Source organism: Seriola dumerili, unplaced genomic scaffold, assembly GCF_002260705.1.
Source record: "Seriola dumerili isolate Sdu_G_001 unplaced genomic scaffold, Sdu_1.0 BDQW01000110.1, whole genome shotgun sequence".
In the NCBI taxonomy this organism is placed as follows: Eukaryota; Metazoa; Chordata; class Actinopteri; order Carangiformes; family Carangidae; genus Seriola; species Seriola dumerili.
Window position 1 is genome coordinate 8,591,145 of NW_019174365.1, and position 6,161 is coordinate 8,597,305.

Below are 6,161 nucleotides of genomic sequence, written 5' to 3' on the forward strand. Positions count from 1 at the left end.
TGGATGTGAACTTGTGTGCAGTTGTATTTGTGTAAATGGCTGTGTGCATCCTCTGTGCTGGACATTGTTTTGTTTACATAAAGCCATAAGCAGCGGTTAATCTCTCAGCGTGCAGGTCCACTCGTGCCCTGTCTACAGGGGAAGATAAGTTGTTTTCTGTCTCTCATGCAGCTCTTAATCAGTTTCCTCTAATCCACAAATTTTTACATACAGGAAATGAAGGCTACATTTAAGGGGAAAAAACACAATTGCCATTTGTGCTGCAGCTTAAAACCAGCCTTGAAAAACTCAGCAGTGTCAGAACAGGAGCTCTAGTTAAAGAAGGCAGGGTGCTCTGGAGTGCAATGCGATGAGGAAAAACCATAGAAATTCCTCTTAGCTTAGCACCGTAGCAGCTGGTGCAGCCTGTGGTGCTTAAGTTCTATTCCTGACTCTTTGTGGTGGCTGAGAAAAAACAACAAAAGACTAAAAGATGAGTGTGTTTTTTGGTTGTCAGGAGGGGGCAGCCTTATGACATAAGTTATATACTGATGGAGAACATCTGTGTTATTAAAGGGTAATTTATGTAATTCAACAAATCCCATGAAAAGATCAAAACCAATAATTTACTTCATCTCTCGACTTTTTGACTTCTCCACGCTGTCTGTGCTACTGTAAAGATGTAACACAACTCACAAAATTCATATTTTTAGCAATCATTACTCAGATTGAAGATAACAGCACACTTAATACACATTAGTATTTATGGCTGCAGGATGGTGTATGCAGGATTAGGGTTGGCCAATCAAATTCATGCAAGCTCACATTACTGGTTGATCATTGTGTAACGTGAAGCCCATTTTTCAGCTGTTTATAAGGCAGTAAAAGATGAAACACTTGTGTTGAGTTGTAACATCGTTTTTGGTAGTATAACTAACTGCTGTGCAGTGTTTCTTGTCTAAGAAACTAAAAAACAGACTCAGAAGCTGTCACTCAAACTGGACTTCCTGGATTGTATTTCATATTCTCAACATGCCAACACCAACACACGCCATTTTTTGTTGTTTTAACACAGTTCTGTTTTGGTCTTGTCCACATCCACGAAGCCAAAATGTACTTCACTGCCCATGTTCAGTGTAATGAAGATCACTATAGGCTCATTTATACATTTTTAGATTGGATGAATTCATTGCTGAATTTAGTCTTTCACTCACAGGTTACATCCCTGCAACACAGATTTATCCCGCTCAGGTGTCATTGACAAATGTACATAGATTTACTCTCTTATTATATGGTAATGGTTTTGTGTTCATGCATGTTAAAAAAAAAAACCACCACAACATGCAAGACAAGACAAATTACAGAGAGCATTACATTTAAATGACTGATATTTTGAGAGTTGCACATCAGTCATGTCAAAGATGATGATGGTGATTTTGTAATAATATTTTAAGTCTGCCTACTTACATTCAGAAAAACAGGTGTGTCCAGGTCACTGTGAGCAATCCTGCACCTCCCTTGATGGCTACACCGCTCTGCCACCTTTTTTTTGCTGTGAGCTACTGGAAATGTCTCCATCCTTCACCTAACACGATGGCACAAGTTTTGTTTGCATCTTCTCAGGTGACTGACACTGAATTTACAAGAGTTATTTTTACCACACCCGGAAACATTCCTTTCTCTGTCGCTTCTCACATCACCCATTTATTATCTATTCACGTCTGTGTTCTGGTATCAGTTCCCCATCAAATGGGGCGTCAGAAGCCAAAACATGTCATCAGTCTGGATGTCAACACCTCTCAGTTATTAAATCTTTAAAAGCAGTTTTGCAATATTCATGTGCTCTTTTTCTTGCTAATTTGAAGGTAACTCAGCATTGCATGCAAAAACTATAGCCTTTATATTATTCAAGACCTGGCTTGCAGAGAAACTCTGGAAGATCAAGTCAGGTGTGTTTTTACCCTCGGAGGCAGAGAACATCACCCAGAGAGTTAGGAACTCAACAGACATCTGTCACAGCTTGAAGCACAGGTTTATTTCAGCATTGAATCTTGTTAACTGCAGAGGCCAGGAATGAACTCAAGTTCCAACACAACATCAACTAAAACAGTGAACCACAAATTGTTTCAGGCCCCCAACATACACACACTTAAGCAAACAATCCCATCTTTTGCTGTCACCTTCTACAGAGAATTAGCAGTATTGTCTGAAATTAAAAGCAAGCTTAAATTTCAGTATTTAACAATTGATTGAAAAAACTAACTGGAGCAACAAATGATTTCCGCAATAAAAGCATTAAAAGTTATAGGGTTGAACATTTTTTGCATGGTTTAATTGGAGTCTCTTGGTGATTGTTTTACAAAGTCTCATGAATGTATTGTATTTTTCAGAGTTTAGTAAATAGTATTCAAACCAACAAAATACATCAAATATTGCATTGTACACTATGACCACTGTGCCCTAATGAAAGTAACTGAATGCATTAATGATCAGATATTTTGGTAATGAAAGTACATGGTTGCAGCCTTACAGTTTTCCTGTGATGGAATGATGCTGTGGATTAACATCACACAGAAACAAAAGAAGCAATTGTTAATTGTTAAATTGATAAAACAAAAGTTTACAACAAATGAGCTAAAACAAATTTGGTCTTAAAATTAAATTTTTCTCTAGAAGACGGGCTACAAGATGCCAACATATATGATATTGTACTAAATTTCTGACAATCTAGTGATTAATAAAGTTATGTAGGCACAAATGATATATAATAAACCTAAGGTTTCGGGTCATTGCCTGCCTTCGGTGGTAGCTTTGCCTGAACCCACCCTGTAGCTCTCAGATAAATTGTGTGTTAAAAATTGTATTATTTCTCCTTGAAATGTAGACGAATAGAAGCATTACGAAGAATGAAATGGAAAGATTCAAGTAAAGCACGTGTACTAAAATGTGTCCTTGAGTAAACATCTACCACTGACAAAGGTTTTACGGTATTGCCCTTTAAAAAGTCAGCCTCTTGGCTTCTTTGTATACCACCGCCACGGCCCTGCCTCTTTATGCAAATCAGCTGTGACGTCGGCGGAAGCCAGCGCTACGTCTCTTCTTCCGACAGATATTCCTTTAAAGGCGTATTTAAAGCCCTGGCTTCAGTTGCAGGAGCAGCGGAGGACCTATGCAACAAAAGCCGCCGCTCAGTCCGAGCGCTCAGCGGACAAAAACACGGAGCCTGCGGCTGACACAACCCGGCGAGGTGAGCGCGGTGTCCGGTTAAGTCACCAGCGACTAGAGGGGACTGATATTAAGCATTTTCTAGCCGCTGCTAGTCGCGGCTCCGGCAGGCGGAATACACAGCATCTCAGGTTGCTCGCTGCAGAGAGCAGGAGGAGGAGGAGGAGGAGGAGGAGGAGGCATTTACAGTAGTTTCTGTAGGCCTGTGTCAAAAACAAAACGAGAGGAGAGGCTGGGGGTGCAGACAGCCTGGGACAGGTCAGGTTGCATAATGAGGTTGCTCTAATTATAAAGTGTGTATAATTAGGGTTTCTGAATGGTGATGTACTGTATGTCAAGAAGGCTTAAAAACAGAAGAGGCTCAGGGTTGTAGTTTGGACACTGAGGACTTTAATAGAAGAACAAGCTTTCCTTCATTTCCTTCATCACTGCATCTTTGTAATCACCCAGCAACAGGCAGTTTACTGTAGGCTAGTGAGTAACACACCTGTGACTGTGGGAGGACAAAAACAAAACAGCTACTGGTATGCTTGGATTCTGGGCTTCTGGGTTTGGCAGTTAAAATTAAAGAAACTGTTAGAAGTGTTCCTCCTTGTTATTAACTATTCATCTGTTTTTCCTTTAGAAATGGCTTCTGCTATGTTTAAATGTCAGCAGATGTGGGTGTTTTCCACCAGTTTGACTTGAATATATATATAAAAAAAAGATACTGTAAAGGTTAGCCTGTAAAGGTTAGCCGATCAGTTCAAAGATGATTAGTCAGCAACCATTTATAAAACACTGAATCATTAAAGCCATTTATTCAGCAAAATACCAGCATTTGAAATGTGAACATTTATCTTGATGATGATTATCTTGGGGTCAGACAAAACAAGATGTCATCTTGGTCGTGGGAAGTGTTTCTGATGTGTTATAGACCAAGAACTTCATCAAAGAATCCATATATTAATTGGCAGATTAAAACGATAATGTAATTAAGCTTTAGTTGAGTTCCTAGTGCAGTGATATAACTGTCTGTCAAGTCACCAACGAAGCTGATCCACCTTTTTGCTATCAGAAAACAAACACACTGAGGGTTATTTACCTCAGAAGACAACAACCTTCTATAGGCACATATATATATATATATGTATATATATATATACATCTATTTGGTATTGCTTTCCTACTGAGAGTTCCCATTTGATTGTACAATTTTATGCACAATTCCACACACATTTCTGCATTTCAGTGAACAAATGTGTGTCAAAATATGTGCGTTCGACAGCTGCAGCTCTATCACATTACTGATGCAAAAGGCTCGTGAAAGGAGAGACGCTAGAGAGAATTTGTGTCGAGCATTTTTCTGGTTTGTCTGTGTTCTGATGTGTTGGCAACTACTGATTTATTTTTATGCTTGTGTGCGTGAGACTGCTAGAGCGCATGTTCTGTATTGATTTAATGTACATACAGTGACGCACTGCTTGTGTGTGTGCTGATTTGCTGAGTCTTAACTCTTTGTTTTGTGTCTGTGTTTGTGTGTTTGTCTTCAGGTACGACTTCAGGGCTTAAGATTGCAGCCTGGACCAAACAACGTCTCAGCGACATTTATGAAGCTTTCAAGGCCTTTTGGTGAGCCACAAATCTACACGCACAAACACGAAAGACGCGGCACCCATTTTGTAATATTCACTCTCATCACTGCAGTATTAAAGTCCTCCTTGTGTGCGTTATTTTGCTGTTTGGTGTCTTGTAAATCGGCACAAAAACATAACAAATGTGCCAAGGAGAGATGTAAATGGCCAACAGATGTGCTCCGTCTGTTGCCTTTGAAGTGTGATGTGTTTCATTTCTGCTGAAAACCACAACCGACACGAGTAGGACAATACTGAATAGATCTGAATAGATGTGTAGTATATGGCTTCAGCATGATCTGATGGTGTTCTTGGTTTGGATGGACCAAACAGGATCAGCAACGACACACACACACACACACACACACACACACACAGACACACACACACACACACACACACACACACACACACACACACACACACACACTTCTTCCTTAAGATCCTTTGTCTTTTTGTGCCACACTCTTGCTTTCGACATGTCGTGATGCAGTTCAGGTTTCACATTGCGCCGAACTCAGCTGAAGTGAAAGCAATCGACTTCCTCTTGATGAAATGTTTGCTGACTATCAACTGGTGCTTAGTCAGCACTGAGTTATTACTGACACACGCACACACACAATCGCGCGCACGCGCACACACACACACACACACACACACACACACACACACACACACACACACACACAGCCAACCACATAATGTGGCCAGACACAAGGGATCACATGCAGACAGTCACATGAACACACACACTCTCATGCACATAAATGTAAATTTGCACAGACGTTTTCAACAGAGCAAATGCCTCTCTATACATACATGCACACAAAACAGCTTTTGTTCATCTGCCCACATACAAATCTTTGCTACTTTGCATTGGGAACTGGTTTTTATTTCCATAAACAACATATAAATAATGTCCTATTTCAGATCACAAGCTGTCAGTCTACATACGTCTACTTTACATGTAATGCATGTTATTCTAACAGATGCTCTACATTAACGGATGACTGGGGACAAGATTGAGGTTTGGAACTGAAATAGAAAACTTTCATGAGGGATCTTCACTTTAGTGTTGAATTGTGGCCCAAACACACACATTCATTCACCCACCAGGGCCAGTCGAACTATATATTCCAACTGACTTTGGCATGAGCCAAGACTGCTTAACACCAGTACACTCACTGCCACTCCAGATCTGTTTGGTTAATGGTTTCCACATCACATGCAGAAGCTTCAGAGTCTCAGTGGGAGCAGATGAAACTTAGAGGTTCCTCAGAACAACAAGGTGTCCTGCTGCAAAGCAGTTTTAGATGCTCATCACGTAACCTTGCTGTCTTTTCT

The 6,161-nt window shown here is 40.3% G+C and overlaps 1 long non-coding RNA gene across 2 annotated transcripts in view; it reads left to right on the forward strand.

The window, feature by feature from the left end:
- Positions 1–3,143: 3,143 nt before the first annotated feature.
- LOC111223507 overlaps positions 3,144–6,161 on the forward strand; it is a 19,890-nt gene continuing 16,872 nt past the window's right edge. For both annotated transcript variants that reach the window (XR_002665176.1, XR_002665175.1), the window contains exons 1-2: positions 3,144–3,226; positions 4,737–4,815. This is a non-coding gene — a long non-coding RNA (uncharacterized LOC111223507). The remainder of the gene's footprint in view (positions 3,227–4,736; positions 4,816–6,161) is intronic.